The sequence below is a fragment of the Thermobia domestica genome, unplaced genomic scaffold, assembly GCF_964235325.1.
Source record: "Thermobia domestica unplaced genomic scaffold, izTheDome1.hap1.1 HAP1_SCAFFOLD_490, whole genome shotgun sequence".
Taxonomy (NCBI): domain Eukaryota; kingdom Metazoa; phylum Arthropoda; class Insecta; order Zygentoma; family Lepismatidae; genus Thermobia; species Thermobia domestica.
Window position 1 is genome coordinate 27823 of NW_027656200.1, and position 22865 is coordinate 50687.

The 22865-nt window shown below is 39.4% G+C and overlaps 7 non-coding genes and 3 pseudogenes across 7 annotated transcripts; 6 read left to right on the forward strand and 4 right to left on the reverse strand.

The window, feature by feature from the left end:
- Nucleotides 1-843: 843 nt before the first annotated feature.
- On the forward strand, nt 844-963 carry LOC145676929 (U2 spliceosomal RNA; annotated as a pseudogene).
- Nucleotides 964-5761: 4798 nt separating this feature from the next.
- On the forward strand, nt 5762-5951 carry LOC145676979 (U2 spliceosomal RNA). The gene has a single exon (XR_014129572.1). It is a non-coding gene; the product is annotated as a U2 spliceosomal RNA (small nuclear RNA).
- A 1857-nt stretch (nt 5952-7808) lies between these two features.
- Nucleotides 7809-7970, reverse strand: LOC145676934 (U1 spliceosomal RNA). The gene has a single exon (XR_014129529.1). It is a non-coding gene; the product is annotated as a U1 spliceosomal RNA (small nuclear RNA).
- Nucleotides 7971-8833: 863 nt separating this feature from the next.
- LOC145676928 (U2 spliceosomal RNA) lies at nt 8834-8953 on the forward strand (annotated as a pseudogene).
- A 1927-nt stretch (nt 8954-10880) lies between these two features.
- LOC145676935 (U1 spliceosomal RNA) lies at nt 10881-11042 on the reverse strand. Its single transcript, XR_014129530.1, has one exon. It is a non-coding gene; the product is annotated as a U1 spliceosomal RNA (small nuclear RNA).
- Nucleotides 11043-11905: 863 nt separating this feature from the next.
- LOC145676930 (U2 spliceosomal RNA) lies at nt 11906-12025 on the forward strand (annotated as a pseudogene).
- A 4798-nt stretch (nt 12026-16823) lies between these two features.
- LOC145676980 (U2 spliceosomal RNA) lies at nt 16824-17013 on the forward strand. The gene has a single exon (XR_014129573.1). It is a non-coding gene; the product is annotated as a U2 spliceosomal RNA (small nuclear RNA).
- A 1857-nt stretch (nt 17014-18870) lies between these two features.
- Nucleotides 18871-19032, reverse strand: LOC145676936 (U1 spliceosomal RNA). Its single transcript, XR_014129531.1, has one exon. It is a non-coding gene; the product is annotated as a U1 spliceosomal RNA (small nuclear RNA).
- Nucleotides 19033-19895: 863 nt separating this feature from the next.
- On the forward strand, nt 19896-20088 carry LOC145676964 (U2 spliceosomal RNA). The gene has a single exon (XR_014129558.1). It is a non-coding gene; the product is annotated as a U2 spliceosomal RNA (small nuclear RNA).
- Nucleotides 20089-21945: 1857 nt separating this feature from the next.
- Nucleotides 21946-22107, reverse strand: LOC145676937 (U1 spliceosomal RNA). The gene has a single exon (XR_014129532.1). It is a non-coding gene; the product is annotated as a U1 spliceosomal RNA (small nuclear RNA).
- Nucleotides 22108-22865: the final 758 nt, after the last annotated feature.

Below are 22865 nucleotides of genomic sequence, written 5' to 3' on the forward strand. Positions count from 1 at the left end.
TTGCCCAATCAAACTGCGTCAACGAATCGACAGTGAGAGGTTACAATTATACCACAAACATAGATGTGTTGTCTGCACTAGTACTCATTTTAATGTAGGCAGAAAAGTCACTAGGAAATAGAAAACACAGAAAATAGAAACATTTTTATATGATGACGAGAAATTACCTGCCTGCACTCGGTTACTACCATCAGTGAGCAATCTACTGCCATCTGTTGGCATTTCTTCTTGTTTTACGTCTTGAACATCGGCACAACAGAGAGGAATAAAATGATTATGGTATAGTTTACAGCTATTTATGTTTTCAAATGTACGTATATGTAGTTGGTTGTGCTTTCTTGAAGATATTTGATGCCTATTTCCAACTGTGTAACGCAAACCGAAACTGTTCTATCTGTGAGCGCACTATTGCTATGCAACAATTTTCTGGCTGTTTACAATACGAAAACAATAACATTTAACAATGGAATGATTGGGAAATAATCCATGAAAAGCTGATGAAACATTGAGATTGCTTTAATAAATGTAATTTTCCGATTTCATGCAATATATACTGGATGTTGTGAATGGCACCAACATGGCGGATGGGTTGCTTAGCAGCTTTGTATGTATAGGGACTTCTTAAATATATGCTAGTAGTGCAATTTCAAATCTAGATAGAACCGCAAATTACACAAGCATGAAATTGAACGCACTTATTGGAACCAAATAGCAGCGTCTAAGATTTACATTTATTTGGGCCATATCTATTTTGGATTGAATGAAAGGTGTCTAACACCACTAACTCTCACCCCAGCTGTTGAAACATTGATAATATAAACCGGAAAACCGCGTGCTCTCGTCATCGCTTCTCGGCCTTTTGGCTAAGATCAAAGTGTAGTATCTGTTCTTATCAGCTTAATCAGTTCGAAACATTTTGATCTTGGTCTTTGGCAAATTATTCTCTCTTCGTGAGAAACATCTGGGGGGTATGTGTGTGTGGAGGGTGCTCTTCAAGCGCCGACATCGGCTACAGGTCCGAGCCACACGTGTTTGAATTGGCTGGGGGGTGGTCGGTGTCGGTCGCGTTAGGTGTTAGGGATCCCCGTAGTTTCTCTCCCATTGCAGGTGGGCGCTTTCGAGCTGCTACTGCTTGGGCGAGATAAATTGATGACCTTCCCTGCTTCTAGATAGACGAATTGATCACGGGCTCGCAACTCCCTGATCAACCGATGTAGTCAATGATTTGATGGTTCCTGATTGGTGTTAGGGATCCCCTGGATTCTCTCCCATTGCAGGTGGGCGCTTTTGAGCTGCTACTGCTTGGGCGGCATTGATTGACGACCTTCCTTTCTTTTAGCTGTCGGAATACACGTATATAGACGAATAGATCGTGGGCTGGCAGCTTACTAATTAGCTGTAATCGATAAACTGTCTGAACTTCAATCGAAATGGAAACAATCCCGCCACTACGAAGGGACGGCAGCACTCTCATTGTACGTTTTCCCACAACGGATCATTTTAACTGTACGGAGAGGGGCTGCCGAGCTGCCTTCAAATCAAAAGCATGGACCTCTACAAGAGCCTCAGTTGAAAGACACCTGCTGAGAGACCATAACGTGAGAATAACACAAACAAAAAATATATGTGGTCGATGCAGATCGGAGCTGGGAAGGAGACCAACAGGTCATACCTGCAACGCTACGACCCCAGCTGATATGAAAGAAAACGAGAGGGAGGTTTTTGCATATAAATGCGAAAAATGTGGTGAGACTTTCCCGAATACAAGAGCCCTACGCAACCATCTGCAGTGGCATAAATATAGAGGGGACAGAAATACCCCTGAGAGGTTGATTACTACTAACAATACAAGGACGAATCCTGGAACGCACAGTGAAAAGACTCTTCAAGTTAATGAAGAGCTCGAAGATGGGGAACTGCGTGACGAATATTTAACTGAACAGCAAGCCGAAACGCACGGTGATGACACGGTGATACGAACAGAGGATGGGCAGGATATGGGTGATCCCTCGCAGAGCGAGGAAGCCCTGGGAACCACAAATAATGAACCTGACGAAACGAATGAGGGTTCCCAATACGAATATGCCTCAGATAGCATGATCGAAAAGATGGTCAACAGAATCCTGGATGAAAACACAGATGAAAACTCACAAATTGAATCTCTATTAGCAATAAGCAGATGCGAGATAGAAAGACAACTTTACGAGAGCTTCCAGTCTCACGATATAGAACAAATTCCTGATACTCCAGGAGTAGATCCTGATATAATTACGACCATCGCTGAGGTCCATAATTGGCCACCTCCTGACCCCCATGAGGATGAGCACCAAATGGCTGAGGTATCTACCAATATAATCTCTGAACCGTTGCATTTAAATATTGAAGCTGTAGAGGCAACGACGAAAGGAGATACACTTGATGCAACTAATAGTGAAAACACATCACCAAAAATGTCAAACCAAAGAGACAACAATACAAATCAACTAGTGATTCCTGAAAAAGACCTTATCAACACCACTAATCAAGTAATAGACACTGATAGTTTGACTGAACAGATGTCCGATACAAGAATTTCTTCTAATGATAGAGACGCAATAACTGACTCAGACAGCGAGTCGGAAGATGAACAAAACGTCTCACAAGGGGATGCCGATATAGAAGTCGAGATAGACCCAATTAATAGCAATGAAGATAATATTCTCATTAATGTAAACGATGACTCACAACTTCATATACTTTTCCTCAATAGACTGAAAAGGTTAAGACAAACAGAAAACAGTAATGAGGAATGGGAGGAATTCCAAAATATTTTATCTGAACTGATTGTTGAAGCCTCCAAGATACTGAAACTTAAACCAAAAAGACCAGTCGTAAACAATAAGAAACCTATTGATATAGAGGATGCCAAAACAATCCAGAGAATATATAGACTGAACAGGAGAAAAGCGATTAGATTAATAACTGAAGGACAAAAACTTGAGTGCCCAATTGAAAAGAAAGTAATAGAACAATATTTTAAGAACCTGTGGGAAGAAAAGTGCTATGACGAATCGGTCTTTGAAAACTTTGATTTTAAAGCCGAAAACGAGATATTAGCAGAACCATTCACCCCTGAAGAAGTAGTCAAACGATTAAGAAAGGCTGAAAACTCCTCCCCTGGAGAAGACAGAATCACCTACAAACACTGGAAGACACTTGACCCGAGTGGTAAGTTACTGGCCGAAATATTCAACATTTGCCTGAAATATAGAAAAATCCCGAAGGAATGGAAACACGGAAACACAATCTTAATCCACAAAAAGGGAGACCCAAATGATATTCAAAATTATAGGCCGATAACTATAACAAATACCATTGCTAAATTGTATGCTGGGTGCTGGGCCTCTAGATTAATGAAATGGATAAATGAAGAAGGAGCCATTTGTAGATCCCAAAAAGGGTTTATGCCTTTTGACGGGGTCCTGGAGTTAAATTACATAATTGAAACGAGAATCCAAGAAGCAAGACAAGAAAAAATAGATTTATGCATGGCTCAACTTGACTGCTCCAACGCATTTGGTAGTCTCCCTCACAAAACAATATTTGAAGTACTGAAAAGAACAAACGCGGGAGAAACAATGGTAGCAATAGTAGAAGACATGTACAATAATTCGACCTCGACAATTTCAACACCTACTGGTTTGACTGACCCAATCAAGATCAAAACGGGAATAAAACAAGGATGTCCCCTCAGCGGTCTGCTATTTATTTTAGCCTTAGACCCTATAATTAGGAAGTTCGAATCCGATAACCATATGCACAAAATACTAGCATACGCAGACGACATTACTCTACTGAATACATCAGCTGACGCGTTACAAGATAATGTAGACTCTTTAGTGAAAGAATTACAAAAGATCAACTTAACAACAAACCCACTCAAAAGCGTATGCACATGGATCTCAGGCAAAACCCCTGCTGGATGTAGGAATATGCAGTTAAAAATTGGTGATGACACAATAAAATGCATTAAAGATGGTGAAGAAACTATCTTTTTAGGTAAACCAGTCGGCTTCAACATAACTAAAGACGAATTTAGTGTAAATAAAATTATATCAAAAGGTTTGAAAATACTGGCCTCAAAACTTGCACCCTGGCAAAGAATAGACGCCATGAAGAGCTTCTTTTTCCCATCCCTTCACTTCGAAATGAGAACAAATCAAAGAAGTAAAGGTGAATGGAAGAAACTAGACGATGCCCTGAGACCTCTCTTTAAGAAGACTTTGAACGTCCCGAAGGAAGCCTCCAACCTATATCTCTACGGAGGTAGAGCACAGGGACTGTGTGGTATCCCTCTTGCAGCGGAATGCGCCGATATAGCCTCTATTGATAGCGCTTTTAAGCTTTTAACGTCAATAGACATGGACATAAGAATTTTAGCTAATAACGAACTATCAAAAACAATAAGAGGAAGGATCGGTAAGGAAATAGAAGATGAAGACAAAAGCAAATATCTATCGGCCAACATGGAAGAGTCATACAAAACTACAACAAATGCGTACAAAAACTCCTGGACGGTAGCGCGGAAGGCATCCAACAGATTAAAATGCAAATGGACATTTCAAAATAGCCTACCAAACATTGAATTCAAGGGGAGGACAATAAAACCAACGCAAAGATTGCAAGTTTCAAAAAGATTGAGAGGAGGTTTACAAGAGGAAAAGGGCACGGAATTATTGCAATATGTGAACCAAGGTAAGACCATTGAGTGTGTGGGCGCAAGTAGAGCCAGCACCCACTTCTTACAAGACGGCCAATATACGAGATTTGCTGACTGGCGATTTATACACAGAGCCAGGTTAAACTTAGTACCCCTAAATGGCGTCAAAAAATGGAATGGCGGAAACAAGCAGTGCAGAAGATGTGGATATGAAAATGAAACACTACCCCACGTCTTGAACCACTGCATGAGATATTCTGATGCCATGCAAAAGAGGCATAATGCAATAGTCAATAGAGTAAAAAAGGCCGCCGAGAAAAAGTTTAGAGTTGAAGCCGAAAATCAGCAGGTCGTTGAGGGTAACAGATGCAGACCAGACTTGTTACTGGTCAAAGATAATAAAGCCTATATAGTAGACGTAACGGTTCCCTTTGAAAATAGACTGGAAGCCGTTGAAAATGCAAGACAGGAGAAAATCCAGAAATATGACGAGGTCAAGACCAGACTAATGGAGAAGTTTTTAGAGGTAGAAATAATCCCAATAATAGTTGGAGCACTGGGCAGTTGGGATCCACAAAATGATCATTTTTTAAGAAAATTGTGTTCCAAATCCTACCTAAGTTTAATGAAAAAATTGTGCGTAAGTGACACAATTAGATGGTCCCGCGACATCTATATTGAACACATAACAGGCCAGAAACAATACTAGGAATGACACCAGAAGCACTAACTAAACAAATAAGCTGATTTTTAAGACACCTTTCTAAAGGATTGTTTGAAGTGATAATACCCTCCCATTCTCATTTTACTGTTGTTGACATATATACACGCCATATAAAATCAGAATGAAGCTTTTTTAATTATAACAAATTCAAACAAACTTTTAGTAAGTCTGACCTATATCCTTACCAATATCCCTTTTTTATCTATAAATTTATTTTATTCTTTTTATGCTTAAAGTGACGAAACCAATCGGTCGATAACATTTATTCTTTTAGTATATATATAACGAGAAACACTGTATATTTTAGCTTAATTGACGAACCTAATGGGTTAAATTCTATCCCATAATGAAAGTAACAAACATGTATCGGGACATCTGTTCTTATCAGCTTAATATCTGATACGACCCACATTGTGGGTCCAGAATATTAAACTGATTTTTGGACTGAGGTGAGGTGGTTGTGGCTTGCCACACCCTCACCACGTGTCGGCCCAGCATTGCAGTACAGTTGGGATCGGCACACCTAAATCAAATTCAACCATAGTTCTTCTCTCTCATCTTGGTGGGTCATGGGTTCGAGTTCTACATGAAGCCTCATTCATGGTGCAAGTGACATTCTTTCTGCAAGATGGTCAAGGTCTGTCCGGAAAGTAATGTCACCACATTTATTTACATAATGTGGATTAGCATTATTCAATCTATTGCCCTCTTGCGTCGATCCATCTTTGGCAGCGTGATTTCCAATCAGCAAAGGCATCCTGGAAGGTCTGTGTTGGCAATGCGTTTAAAGCCATTTCAAAAGCTGCTTTCACCACGTCAATTGTTCTGTAACGATGTCCTTTCAGGGAGGATTTCGAACGGGGAAACAAAAAGAAGCCTGAGGGAGCCAAGTCCGGACTGTAGGATGGCAGAATTGCCACGTTAGATTTGGCCAGGTAATTGGTCACGCCCAGGACAGTGTGGGCTGGCGCATTGTCATGATAAAGTATCCAATCACCGCTGAATCCTTGCTCTCACTCAGTCTGTTGAGGACTTGTACGTGAAATTTAGACTTGTGTCCGGAGACACAAACTCATGGTGAACGATCCGCCTAATGTCAGAAAACACAATGAGCATAGTGTTGTGCGACGTCGACGTGTGCCATTTAGCATTTGCCTCTTTGTTTTGGCGTCGTATTGGAATGTCACCCATGATAACATTACCCAAAGAGTGAGAATCATTTTTACACAATCCCAAAACGTTTTCACAAATTTCCACTTGGCGAGAGTTTTCGGTCGTCAGTCAAAACCATTTCTTGGGACAAGTTTCGCACACACTTGACTCATGTGGAAATTCTTGTTCACAACGATGATAGTTTTTGAAATATTTAACACGTCGAAATCGAACATGTTTTAGTGGCGGTTCTTGAAGGAAGTCACATCAGTAAATATTTATAATTTACGAGAGGAAAGCTTTGAGTTTTTTTTTGATTAAAGAAAAACAACTGTTTTCTTCATTTTCTATTTTACAATATTCAATTTATATCCATCTTGTATTTGTCATTTTCTCATGTTCAATTTGTTGCCTATGAAAGTTATGAATATTTATTCTATTAATTTATTCAATTTCTCCATTTATATAGCTTTCCATTTATGTATTTTTATGCCAATAATAAATGTTGTATTTTGTTTAAAATCCTATTCGTTTCTCTCTTTTTAACTACTTTTATCACTTTTTATGTATTTGTTTCTTTAATTTCTTATTTTATTTATTTATTTTTTTAAATGAATACTGGTGATACGATGGAATGATTTTTTTTTTTTTTTACTTTATTACAGAGAGAATAAGAAGAAGAAAAAATGAAATCATTCAGTTTAACACCCCATTTTTTTTTTTTTTTTTTTTTTGAACTTCAGGCTAAAAGTAAGGGGTAAGACAAGTGAGTGATGATGGAAAATTTGGTGGAATGAGAATGTGTGTGAAATCCCAGGGACACGATATTGTTGATCACAAATTTACTTGTGTGGGTATCGAAGTAAGTGCTCTAGCACTGAGCCTGCCACATTTGGGAGAAAATGAAGTAACATGTAGCGAAGGGCCATGCTACGTTGAGAATACTAGTCCTCGTTGGATCACCAAAGTGAAGCAGTGTTAGTACTTGGATAGATGGACTGCTTGGATATATCACGTTTTGTAGTTTCCGTATGAATCAGGATATATATCTGTAAGAAGTGAGAGTGGGAAATGTTTCAGTTTTACACGCACGGCACAGTTTAAAGGCTACACAAGACGGATGATTATGAAAGTCTGAGAACACTCACAACTACAAACCGAAACCATCGCAGTAGTAGTTGGCACTCTACCACTGAGCTTCCCAACTAGTGTCTATGTTTGAATTGTTTTATTCCGGGACAGCGCGAACGCAGTCCCGACTAACAAAAATTACGCGCCCGAGATACCCACGTTTGGGGTATTCGCGGGGGTCAACCCAACCGAAGTGCAATGGAAGGATCTCACCCCGGGGGAACCGCCTTGCTGATCACGGTAGCCCCTACGCCAGGTAAGTATGCTGATGAAATCCAAGTCATTTGCCCAATCAAACTGCGTCAACGAATCGACAGTGAGAGGTTACAATTATACCACAAACATAGATGTGTTGTCTGCACTAGTACTCATTTTAATGTAGGCAGAAAAGTCACTAGGAAATAGAAAACACAGAAAATAGAAACATTTTTATATGATGACGAGAAATTACCTGCCTGCACTCGGTTACTACCATCAGTGAGCAATCTACTGCCATCTGTTGGCATTTCTTCTTGTTTTACGTCTTGAACATCGGCACAACAGAGAGGAATAAAATGATTATGGTATAGTTTACAGCTATTTATGTTTTCAAATGTACGTATATGTAGTTGGTTGTGCTTTCTTGAAGATATTTGATGCCTATTTCCAACTGTGTAACGCAAACCGAAACTGTTCTATCTGTGAGCGCACTATTGCTATGCAACAATTTTCTGGCTGTTTACAATACGAAAACAATAACATTTAACAATGGAATGATTGGGAAATAATCCATGAAAAGCTGATGAAACATTGAGATTGCTTTAATAAATGTAATTTTCCGATTTCATGCAATATATACTGGATGTTGTGAATGGCACCAACATGGCGGATGGGTTGCTTAGCAGCTTTGTATGTATAGGGACTTCTTAAATATATGCTAGTAGTGCAATTTCAAATCTAGATAGAACCGCAAATTACACAAGCATGAAATTGAACGCACTTATTGGAACCAAATAGCAGCGTCTAAGATTTACATTTATTTGGGCCATATCTATTTTGGATTGAATGAAAGGTGTCTAACACCACTAACTCTCACCTCAGCTGTTGAAACATTGATAATATAAACCGGAAAACCGCGTGCTCTCGTCATCGCTTCTCGGCCTTTTGGCTAAGATCAAAGTGTAGTATCTGTTCTTATCAGCTTAATCAGTTCGAAACATTTTGATCTTGGTCTTTGGCAAATTATTCTCTCTTCGTGAGAAACATCTGGGGGGTATGTGTGTGTGGAGGGTGCTCTTCAAGCGCCGACATCGGCTACAGGTCCGAGCCACACGTGTTTGAATTGGCTGGGGGGTGGTCCTTCTCTCTCATCTTGGTGGGTCATGGGTTCGAGTTCTACATGAAGCCTCATTCATGGTGCAAGTGACATTCTTTCTGCAAGATGGTCAAGGTCTGTCCGGAAAGTAATGTCACCACATTTATTTACATAATGTGGATTAGCATTATTCAATCTATTGCCCTCTTGCGTCGATCCATCTTTGGCAGCGTGATTTCCAATCAGCAAAGGCATCCTGGAAGGTCTGTGTTGGCAATGCGTTTAAAGCCATTTCAAAAGCTGCTTTCACCACGTCAATTGTTCTGTAACGATGTCCTTTCAGGGAGGATTTCGAACGGGGAAACAAAAAGAAGCCTGAGGGAGCCAAGTCCGGACTGTAGGATGGCAGAATTGCCACGTTAGATTTGGCCAGGTAATTGGTCACGCCCAGGACAGTGTGGGCTGGCGCATTGTCATGATAAAGTATCCAATCACCGCTGAATCCTTGCTCTCACTCAGTCTGTTGAGGACTTGTACGTGAAATTTAGACTTGTGTCCGGAGACACAAACTCATGGTGAACGATCCGCCTAATGTCAGAAAACACAATGAGCATAGTGTTGTGCGACGTCGACGTGTGCCATTTAGCATTTGCCTCTTTGTTTTGGCGTCGTATTGGAATGTCACCCATGATAACATTACCCAAAGAGTGAGAATCATTTTTACACAATCCCAAAACGTTTTCACAAATTTCCACTTGGCGAGAGTTTTCGGTCGTCAGTCAAAACCATTTCTTGGGACAAGTTTCGCACACACTTGACTCATGTGGAAATTCTTGTTCACAACGATGATAGTTTTTGAAATATTTAACACGTCGAAATCGAACATGTTTTAGTGGCGGTTCTTGAAGGAAGTCACATCAGTAAATATTTATAATTTACGAGAGGAAAGCTTTGAGTTTTTTTTTGATTAAAGAAAAACAACTGTTTTCTTCATTTTCTATTTTACAATATTCAATTTATATCCATCTTGTATTTGTCATTTTCTCATGTTCAATTTGTTGCCTATGAAAGTTATGAATATTTATTCTATTAATTTATTCAATTTCTCCATTTATATAGCTTTCCATTTATGTATTTTTATGCCAATAATAAATGTTGTATTTTGTTTAAAATCCTATTCGTTTCTCTCTTTTTAACTACTTTTATCACTTTTTATGTATTTGTTTCTTTAATTTCTTATTTTATTTATTTATTTTTTTAAATGAATACTGGTGATACGATGGAATGATTTTTTTTTTTTTTACTTTATTACAGAGAGAATAAGAAGAAGAAAAAATGAAATCATTCAGTTTAACACCCCATTTTTTTTTTTTTTTTTTTTGAACTTCAGGCTAAAAGTAAGGGGTAAGACAAGTGAGTGATGATGGAAAATTTGGTGGAATGAGAATGTGTGTGAAATCCCAGGGACACGATATTGTTGATCACAAATTTACTTGTGTGGGTATCGAAGTAAGTGCTCTAGCACTGAGCCTGCCACATTTGGGAGAAAATGAAGTAACATGTAGCGAAGGGCCATGCTACGTTGAGAATACTAGTCCTCGTTGGATCACCAAAGTGAAGCAGTGTTAGTACTTGGATAGATGGACTGCTTGGATATATCACGTTTTGTAGTTTCCGTATGAATCAGGATATATATCTGTAAGAAGTGAGAGTGGGAAATGTTTCAGTTTTACACGCACGGCACAGTTTAAAGGCTACACAAGACGGATGATTATGAAAGTCTGAGAACACTCACAACTACAAACCGAAACCATCGCAGTAGTAGTTGGCACTCTACCACTGAGCTTCCCAACTAGTGTCTATGTTTGAATTGTTTTATTCCGGGACAGCGCGAACGCAGTCCCGACTAACAAAAATTACGCGCCCGAGATACCCACGTTTGGGGTATTCGCGGGGGTCAACCCAACCGAAGTGCAATGGAAGGATCTCACCCCGGGGGAACCGCCTTGCTGATCACGGTAGCCCCTACGCCAGGTAAGTATGCTGATGAAATCCAAGTCATTTGCCCAATCAAACTGCGTCAACGAATCGACAGTGAGAGGTTACAATTATACCACAAACATAGATGTGTTGTCTGCACTAGTACTCATTTTAATGTAGGCAGAAAAGTCACTAGGAAATAGAAAACACAGAAAATAGAAACATTTTTATATGATGACGAGAAATTACCTGCCTGCACTCGGTTACTACCATCAGTGAGCAATCTACTGCCATCTGTTGGCATTTCTTCTTGTTTTACGTCTTGAACATCGGCACAACAGAGAGGAATAAAATGATTATGGTATAGTTTACAGCTATTTATGTTTTCAAATGTACGTATATGTAGTTGGTTGTGCTTTCTTGAAGATATTTGATGCCTATTTCCAACTGTGTAACGCAAACCGAAACTGTTCTATCTGTGAGCGCACTATTGCTATGCAACAATTTTCTGGCTGTTTACAATACGAAAACAATAACATTTAACAATGGAATGATTGGGAAATAATCCATGAAAAGCTGATGAAACATTGAGATTGCTTTAATAAATGTAATTTTCCGATTTCATGCAATATATACTGGATGTTGTGAATGGCACCAACATGGCGGATGGGTTGCTTAGCAGCTTTGTATGTATAGGGACTTCTTAAATATATGCTAGTAGTGCAATTTCAAATCTAGATAGAACCGCAAATTACACAAGCATGAAATTGAACGCACTTATTGGAACCAAATAGCAGCGTCTAAGATTTACATTTATTTGGGCCATATCTATTTTGGATTGAATGAAAGGTGTCTAACACCACTAACTCTCACCCCAGCTGTTGAAACATTGATAATATAAACCGGAAAACCGCGTGCTCTCGTCATCGCTTCTCGGCCTTTTGGCTAAGATCAAAGTGTAGTATCTGTTCTTATCAGCTTAATCAGTTCGAAACATTTTGATCTTGGTCTTTGGCAAATTATTCTCTCTTCGTGAGAAACATCTGGGGGGTATGTGTGTGTGGAGGGTGCTCTTCAAGCGCCGACATCGGCTACAGGTCCGAGCCACACGTGTTTGAATTGGCTGGGGGGTGGTCGGTGTCGGTCGCGTTAGGTGTTAGGGATCCCCGTAGTTTCTCTCCCATTGCAGGTGGGCGCTTTCGAGCTGCTACTGCTTGGGCGAGATAAATTGATGACCTTCCCTGCTTCTAGATAGACGAATTGATCACGGGCTCGCAACTCCCTGATCAACCGATGTAGTCAATGATTTGATGGTTCCTGATTGGTGTTAGGGATCCCCTGGATTCTCTCCCATTGCAGGTGGGCGCTTTTGAGCTGCTACTGCTTGGGCGGCATTGATTGACGACCTTCCTTTCTTTTAGCTGTCGGAATACACGTATATAGACGAATAGATCGTGGGCTGGCAGCTTACTAATTAGCTGTAATCGATAAACTGTCTGAACTTCAATCGAAATGGAAACAATCCCGCCACTACGAAGGGACGGCAGCACTCTCATTGTACGTTTTCCCACAACGGATCATTTTAACTGTACGGAGAGGGGCTGCCGAGCTGCCTTCAAATCAAAAGCATGGACCTCTACAAGAGCCTCAGTTGAAAGACACCTGCTGAGAGACCATAACGTGAGAATAACACAAACAAAAAATATATGTGGTCGATGCAGATCGGAGCTGGGAAGGAGACCAACAGGTCATACCTGCAACGCTACGACCCCAGCTGATATGAAAGAAAACGAGAGGGAGGTTTTTGCATATAAATGCGAAAAATGTGGTGAGACTTTCCCGAATACAAGAGCCCTACGCAACCATCTGCAGTGGCATAAATATAGAGGGGACAGAAATACCCCTGAGAGGTTGATTACTACTAACAATACAAGGACGAATCCTGGAACGCACAGTGAAAAGACTCTTCAAGTTAATGAAGAGCTCGAAGATGGGGAACTGCGTGACGAATATTTAACTGAACAGCAAGCCGAAACGCACGGTGATGACACGGTGATACGAACAGAGGATGGGCAGGATATGGGTGATCCCTCGCAGAGCGAGGAAGCCCTGGGAACCACAAATAATGAACCTGACGAAACGAATGAGGGTTCCCAATACGAATATGCCTCAGATAGCATGATCGAAAAGATGGTCAACAGAATCCTGGATGAAAACACAGATGAAAACTCACAAATTGAATCTCTATTAGCAATAAGCAGATGCGAGATAGAAAGACAACTTTACGAGAGCTTCCAGTCTCACGATATAGAACAAATTCCTGATACTCCAGGAGTAGATCCTGATATAATTACGACCATCGCTGAGGTCCATAATTGGCCACCTCCTGACCCCCATGAGGATGAGCACCAAATGGCTGAGGTATCTACCAATATAATCTCTGAACCGTTGCATTTAAATATTGAAGCTGTAGAGGCAACGACGAAAGGAGATACACTTGATGCAACTAATAGTGAAAACACATCACCAAAAATGTCAAACCAAAGAGACAACAATACAAATCAACTAGTGATTCCTGAAAAAGACCTTATCAACACCACTAATCAAGTAATAGACACTGATAGTTTGACTGAACAGATGTCCGATACAAGAATTTCTTCTAATGATAGAGACGCAATAACTGACTCAGACAGCGAGTCGGAAGATGAACAAAACGTCTCACAAGGGGATGCCGATATAGAAGTCGAGATAGACCCAATTAATAGCAATGAAGATAATATTCTCATTAATGTAAACGATGACTCACAACTTCATATACTTTTCCTCAATAGACTGAAAAGGTTAAGACAAACAGAAAACAGTAATGAGGAATGGGAGGAATTCCAAAATATTTTATCTGAACTGATTGTTGAAGCCTCCAAGATACTGAAACTTAAACCAAAAAGACCAGTCGTAAACAATAAGAAACCTATTGATATAGAGGATGCCAAAACAATCCAGAGAATATATAGACTGAACAGGAGAAAAGCGATTAGATTAATAACTGAAGGACAAAAACTTGAGTGCCCAATTGAAAAGAAAGTAATAGAACAATATTTTAAGAACCTGTGGGAAGAAAAGTGCTATGACGAATCGGTCTTTGAAAACTTTGATTTTAAAGCCGAAAACGAGATATTAGCAGAACCATTCACCCCTGAAGAAGTAGTCAAACGATTAAGAAAGGCTGAAAACTCCTCCCCTGGAGAAGACAGAATCACCTACAAACACTGGAAGACACTTGACCCGAGTGGTAAGTTACTGGCCGAAATATTCAACATTTGCCTGAAATATAGAAAAATCCCGAAGGAATGGAAACACGGAAACACAATCTTAATCCACAAAAAGGGAGACCCAAATGATATTCAAAATTATAGGCCGATAACTATAACAAATACCATTGCTAAATTGTATGCTGGGTGCTGGGCCTCTAGATTAATGAAATGGATAAATGAAGAAGGAGCCATTTGTAGATCCCAAAAAGGGTTTATGCCTTTTGACGGGGTCCTGGAGTTAAATTACATAATTGAAACGAGAATCCAAGAAGCAAGACAAGAAAAAATAGATTTATGCATGGCTCAACTTGACTGCTCCAACGCATTTGGTAGTCTCCCTCACAAAACAATATTTGAAGTACTGAAAAGAACAAACGCGGGAGAAACAATGGTAGCAATAGTAGAAGACATGTACAATAATTCGACCTCGACAATTTCAACACCTACTGGTTTGACTGACCCAATCAAGATCAAAACGGGAATAAAACAAGGATGTCCCCTCAGCGGTCTGCTATTTATTTTAGCCTTAGACCCTATAATTAGGAAGTTCGAATCCGATAACCATATGCACAAAATACTAGCATACGCAGACGACATTACTCTACTGAATACATCAGCTGACGCGTTACAAGATAATGTAGACTCTTTAGTGAAAGAATTACAAAAGATCAACTTAACAACAAACCCACTCAAAAGCGTATGCACATGGATCTCAGGCAAAACCCCTGCTGGATGTAGGAATATGCAGTTAAAAATTGGTGATGACACAATAAAATGCATTAAAGATGGTGAAGAAACTATCTTTTTAGGTAAACCAGTCGGCTTCAACATAACTAAAGACGAATTTAGTGTAAATAAAATTATATCAAAAGGTTTGAAAATACTGGCCTCAAAACTTGCACCCTGGCAAAGAATAGACGCCATGAAGAGCTTCTTTTTCCCATCCCTTCACTTCGAAATGAGAACAAATCAAAGAAGTAAAGGTGAATGGAAGAAACTAGACGATGCCCTGAGACCTCTCTTTAAGAAGACTTTGAACGTCCCGAAGGAAGCCTCCAACCTATATCTCTACGGAGGTAGAGCACAGGGACTGTGTGGTATCCCTCTTGCAGCGGAATGCGCCGATATAGCCTCTATTGATAGCGCTTTTAAGCTTTTAACGTCAATAGACATGGACATAAGAATTTTAGCTAATAACGAACTATCAAAAACAATAAGAGGAAGGATCGGTAAGGAAATAGAAGATGAAGACAAAAGCAAATATCTATCGGCCAACATGGAAGAGTCATACAAAACTACAACAAATGCGTACAAAAACTCCTGGACGGTAGCGCGGAAGGCATCCAACAGATTAAAATGCAAATGGACATTTCAAAATAGCCTACCAAACATTGAATTCAAGGGGAGGACAATAAAACCAACGCAAAGATTGCAAGTTTCAAAAAGATTGAGAGGAGGTTTACAAGAGGAAAAGGGCACGGAATTATTGCAATATGTGAACCAAGGTAAGACCATTGAGTGTGTGGGCGCAAGTAGAGCCAGCACCCACTTCTTACAAGACGGCCAATATACGAGATTTGCTGACTGGCGATTTATACACAGAGCCAGGTTAAACTTAGTACCCCTAAATGGCGTCAAAAAATGGAATGGCGGAAACAAGCAGTGCAGAAGATGTGGATATGAAAATGAAACACTACCCCACGTCTTGAACCACTGCATGAGATATTCTGATGCCATGCAAAAGAGGCATAATGCAATAGTCAATAGAGTAAAAAAGGCCGCCGAGAAAAAGTTTAGAGTTGAAGCCGAAAATCAGCAGGTCGTTGAGGGTAACAGATGCAGACCAGACTTGTTACTGGTCAAAGATAATAAAGCCTATATAGTAGACGTAACGGTTCCCTTTGAAAATAGACTGGAAGCCGTTGAAAATGCAAGACAGGAGAAAATCCAGAAATATGACGAGGTCAAGACCAGACTAATGGAGAAGTTTTTAGAGGTAGAAATAATCCCAATAATAGTTGGAGCACTGGGCAGTTGGGATCCACAAAATGATCATTTTTTAAGAAAATTGTGTTCCAAATCCTACCTAAGTTTAATGAAAAAATTGTGCGTAAGTGACACAATTAGATGGTCCCGCGACATCTATATTGAACACATAACAGGCCAGAAACAATACTAGGAATGACACCAGAAGCACTAACTAAACAAATAAGCTGATTTTTAAGACACCTTTCTAAAGGATTGTTTGAAGTGATAATACCCTCCCATTCTCATTTTACTGTTGTTGACATATATACACGCCATATAAAATCAGAATGAAGCTTTTTTAATTATAACAAATTCAAACAAACTTTTAGTAAGTCTGACCTATATCCTTACCAATATCCCTTTTTTATCTATAAATTTATTTTATTCTTTTTATGCTTAAAGTGACGAAACCAATCGGTCGATAACATTTATTCTTTTAGTATATATATAACGAGAAACACTGTATATTTTAGCTTAATTGACGAACCTAATGGGTTAAATTCTATCCCATAATGAAAGTAACAAACATGTATCGGGACATCTGTTCTTATCAGCTTAATATCTGATACGACCCACATTGTGGGTCCAGAATATTAAACTGATTTTTGGACTGAGGTGAGGTGGTTGTGGCTTGCCACACCCTCACCACGTGTCGGCCCAGCATTGCAGTACAGTTGGGATCGGCACACCTAAATCAAATTCAACCATAGTTCTTCTCTCTCATCTTGGTGGGTCATGGGTTCGAGTTCTACATGAAGCCTCATTCATGGTGCAAGTGACATTCTTTCTGCAAGATGGTCAAGGTCTGTCCGGAAAGTAATGTCACCACATTTATTTACATAATGTGGATTAGCATTATTCAATCTATTGCCCTCTTGCGTCGATCCATCTTTGGCAGCGTGATTTCCAATCAGCAAAGGCATCCTGGAAGGTCTGTGTTGGCAATGCGTTTAAAGCCATTTCAAAAGCTGCTTTCACCACGTCAATTGTTCTGTAACGATGTCCTTTCAGGGAGGATTTCGAACGGGGAAACAAAAAGAAGCCTGAGGGAGCCAAGTCCGGACTGTAGGATGGCAGAATTGCCACGTTAGATTTGGCCAGGTAATTGGTCACGCCCAGGACAGTGTGGGCTGGCGCATTGTCATGATAAAGTATCCAATCACCGCTGAATCCTTGCTCTCACTCAGTCTGTTGAGGACTTGTACGTGAAATTTAGACTTGTGTCCGGAGACACAAACTCATGGTGAACGATCCGCCTAATGTCAGAAAACACAATGAGCATAGTGTTGTGCGACGTCGACGTGTGCCATTTAGCATTTGCCTCTTTGTTTTGGCGTCGTATTGGAATGTCACCCATGATAACATTACCCAAAGAGTGAGAATCATTTTTACACAATCCCAAAACGTTTTCACAAATTTCCACTTGGCGAGAGTTTTCGGTCGTCAGTCAAAACCATTTCTTGGGACAAGTTTCGCACACACTTGACTCATGTGGAAATTCTTGTTCACAACGATGATAGTTTTTGAAATATTTAACACGTCGAAATCGAACATGTTTTAGTGGCGGTTCTTGAAGGAAGTCACATCAGTAAATATTTATAATTTACGAGAGGAAAGCTTTGAGTTTTTTTTTGATTAAAGAAAAACAACTGTTTTCTTCATTTTCTATTTTACAATATTCAATTTATATCCATCTTGTATTTGTCATTTTCTCATGTTCAATTTGTTGCCTATGAAAGTTATGAATATTTATTCTATTAATTTATTCAATTTCTCCATTTATATAGCTTTCCATTTATGTATTTTTATGCCAATAATAAATGTTGTATTTTGTTTAAAATCCTATTCGTTTCTCTCTTTTTAACTACTTTTATCACTTTTTATGTATTTGTTTCTTTAATTTCTTATTTTATTTATTTATTTTTTTAAATGAATACTGGTGATACGATGGAATGATTTTTTTTTTTTTTTACTTTATTACAGAGAGAATAAGAAGAAGAAAAAATGAAATCATTCAGTTTAACACCCCATTTTTTTTTTTTTTTTTTTTTTGAACTTCAGGCTAAAAGTAAGGGGTAAGACAAGTGAGTGATGATGGAAAATTTGGTGGAATGAGAATGTGTGTGAAATCCCAGGGACACGATATTGTTGATCACAAATTTACTTGTGTGGGTATCGAAGTAAGTGCTCTAGCACTGAGCCTGCCACATTTGGGAGAAAATGAAGTAACATGTAGCGAAGGGCCATGCTACGTTGAGAATACTAGTCCTCGTTGGATCACCAAAGTGAAGCAGTGTTAGTACTTGGATAGATGGACTGCTTGGATATATCACGTTTTGTAGTTTCCGTATGAATCAGGATATATATCTGTAAGAAGTGAGAGTGGGAAATGTTTCAGTTTTACACGCACGGCACAGTTTAAAGGCTACACAAGACGGATGATTATGAAAGTCTGAGAACACTCACAACTACAAACCGAAACCATCGCAGTAGTAGTTGGCACTCTACCACTGAGCTTCCCAACTAGTGTCTATGTTTGAATTGTTTTATTCCGGGACAGCGCGAACGCAGTCCCGACTAACAAAAATTACGCGCCCGAGATACCCACGTTTGGGGTATTCGCGGGGGTCAACCCAACCGAAGTGCAATGGAAGGATCTCACCCCGGGGGAACCGCCTTGCTGATCACGGTAGCCCCTACGCCAGGTAAGTATGCTGATGAAATCCAAGTCATTTGCCCAATCAAACTGCGTCAACGAATCGACAGTGAGAGGTTACAATTATACCACAAACATAGATGTGTTGTCTGCACTAGTACTCATTTTAATGTAGGCAGAAAAGTCACTAGGAAATAGAAAACACAGAAAATAGAAACATTTTTATATGATGACGAGAAATTACCTGCCTGCACTCGGTTACTACCATCAGTGAGCAATCTACTGCCATCTGTTGGCATTTCTTCTTGTTTTACGTCTTGAACATCGGCACAACAGAGAGGAATAAAATGATTATGGTATAGTTTACAGCTATTTATGTTTTCAAATGTACGTATATGTAGTTGGTTGTGCTTTCTTGAAGATATTTGATGCCTATTTCCAACTGTGTAACGCAAACCGAAACTGTTCTATCTGTGAGCGCACTATTGCTATGCAACAATTTTCTGGCTGTTTACAATACGAAAACAATAACATTTAACAATGGAATGATTGGGAAATAATCCATGAAAAGCTGATGAAACATTGAGATTGCTTTAATAAATGTAATTTTCCGATTTCATGCAATATATACTGGATGTTGTGAATGGCACCAACATGGCGGATGGGTTGCTTAGCAGCTTTGTATGTATAGGGACTTCTTAAATATATGCTAGTAGTGCAATTTCAAATCTAGATAGAACCGCAAATTACACAAGCATGAAATTGAACGCACTTATTGGAACCAAATAGCAGCGTCTAAGATTTACATTTATTTGGGCCATATCTATTTTGGATTGAATGAAAGGTGTCTAACACCACTAACTCTCACCCCAGCTGTTGAAACATTGATAATATAAACCGGAAAACCGCGTGCTCTCGTCATCGCTTCTCGGCCTTTTGGCTAAGATCAAAGTGTAGTATCTGTTCTTATCAGCTTAATATCTGATACGACCCACATTGTGGGTCCAGAATATTAAACTGATTTTTGGACTGAGGTGAGGTGGTTGTGGCTTGCCACACCCTCACCACGTGTCGGCCCAGCATTGCAGTACAGTTGGGATCGGCACACCTAAATCAAATTCAACCATAGTTCTTCTCTCTCATCTTGGTGGGTCATGGGTTCGAGTTCTACATGAAGCCTCATTCATGGTGCAAGTGACATTCTTTCTGCAAGATGGTCAAGGTCTGTCCGGAAAGTAATGTCACCACATTTATTTACATAATGTGGATTAGCATTATTCAATCTATTGCCCTCTTGCGTCGATCCATCTTTGGCAGCGTGATTTCCAATCAGCAAAGGCATCCTGGAAGGTCTGTGTTGGCAATGCGTTTAAAGCCATTTCAAAAGCTGCTTTCACCACGTCAATTGTTCTGTAACGATGTCCTTTCAGGGAGGATTTCGAACGGGGAAACAAAAAGAAGCCTGAGGGAGCCAAGTCCGGACTGTAGGATGGCAGAATTGCCACGTTAGATTTGGCCAGGTAATTGGTCACGCCCAGGACAGTGTGGGCTGGCGCATTGTCATGATAAAGTATCCAATCACCGCTGAATCCTTGCTCTCACTCAGTCTGTTGAGGACTTGTACGTGAAATTTAGACTTGTGTCCGGAGACACAAACTCATGGTGAACGATCCGCCTAATGTCAGAAAACACAATGAGCATAGTGTTGTGCGACGTCGACGTGTGCCATTTAGCATTTGCCTCTTTGTTTTGGCGTCGTATTGGAATGTCACCCATGATAACATTACCCAAAGAGTGAGAATCATTTTTACACAATCCCAAAACGTTTTCACAAATTTCCACTTGGCGAGAGTTTTCGGTCGTCAGTCAAAACCATTTCTTGGGACAAGTTTCGCACACACTTGACTCATGTGGAAATTCTTGTTCACAACGATGATAGTTTTTGAAATATTTAACACGTCGAAATCGAACATGTTTTAGTGGCGGTTCTTGAAGGAAGTCACATCAGTAAATATTTATAATTTACGAGAGGAAAGCTTTGAGTTTTTTTTTGATTAAAGAAAAACAACTGTTTTCTTCATTTTCTATTTTACAATATTCAATTTATATCCATCTTGTATTTGTCATTTTCTCATGTTCAATTTGTTGCCTATGAAAGTTATGAATATTTATTCTATTAATTTATTCAATTTCTCCATTTATATAGCTTTCCATTTATGTATTTTTATGCCAATAATAAATGTTGTATTTTGTTTAAAATCCTATTCGTTTCTCTCTTTTTAACTACTTTTATCACTTTTTATGTATTTGTTTCTTTAATTTCTTATTTTATTTATTTATTTTTTTAAATGAATACTGGTGATACGATGGAATGATTTTTTTTTTTTTTACTTTATTACAGAGAGAATAAGAAGAAGAAAAAATGAAATCATTCAGTTTAACACCCCATTTTTTTTTTTTTTTTTTTTTTTGAACTTCAGGCTAAAAGTAAGGGGTAAGACAAGTGAGTGATGATGGAAAATTTGGTGGAATGAGAATGTGTGTGAAATCCCAGGGACACGATATTGTTGATCACAAATTTACTTGTGTGGGTATCGAAGTAAGTGCTCTAGCACTGAGCCTGCCACATTTGGGAGAAAATGAAGTAACATGTAGCGAAGGGCCATGCTACGTTGAGAATACTAGTCCTCGTTGGATCACCAAAGTGAAGCAGTGTTAGTACTTGGATAGATGGACTGCTTGGATATATCACGTTTTGTAGTTTCCGTATGAATCAGGATATATATCTGTAAGAAGTGAGAGTGGGAAATGTTTCAGTTTTACACGCACGGCACAGTTTAAAGGCTACACAAGACGGATGATTATGAAAGTCTGAGAACACTCACAACTACAAACCGAAACCATCGCAGTAGTAGTTGGCACTCTACCACTGAGCTTCCCAACTAGTGTCTATGTTTGAATTGTTTTATTCCGGGACAGCGCGAACGCAGTCCCGACTAACAAAAATTACGCGCCCGAGATACCCACGTTTGGGGTATTCGCGGGGGTCAACCCAACCGAAGTGCAATGGAAGGATCTCACCCCGGGGGAACCGCCTTGCTGATCACGGTAGCCCCTACGCCAGGTAAGTATGCTGATGAAATCCAAGTCATTTGCCCAATCAAACTGCGTCAACGAATCGACAGTGAGAGGTTACAATTATACCACAAACATAGATGTGTTGTCTGCACTAGTACTCATTTTAATGTAGGCAGAAAAGTCACTAGGAAATAGAAAACACAGAAAATAGAAACATTTTTATATGATGACGAGAAATTACCTGCCTGCACTCGGTTACTACCATCAGTGAGCAATCTACTGCCATCTGTTGGCATTTCTTCTTGTTTTACGTCTTGAACATCGGCACAACAGAGAGGAATAAAATGATTATGGTATAGTTTACAGCTATTTATGTTTTCAAATGTACGTATATGTAGTTGGTTGTGCTTTCTTGAAGATATTTGATGCCTATTTCCAACTGTGTAACGCAAACCGAAACTGTTCTATCTGTGAGCGCACTATTGCTATGCAACAATTTTCTGGCTGTTTACAATACGAAAACAATAACATTTAACAATGGAATGATTGGGAAATAATCCATGAAAAGCTGATGAAACATTGAGATTGCTTTAATAAATGTAATTTTCCGATTTCATGCAATATATACTGGATGTTGTGAATGGCACCAACATGGCGGATGGGTTGCTTAGCAGCTTTGTATGTATAGGGACTTCTTAAATATATGCTAGTAGTGCAATTTCAAATCTAGATAGAACCGCAAATTACACAAGCATGAAATTGAACGCACTTATTGGAACCAAATAGCAGCGTCTAAGATTTACATTTATTTG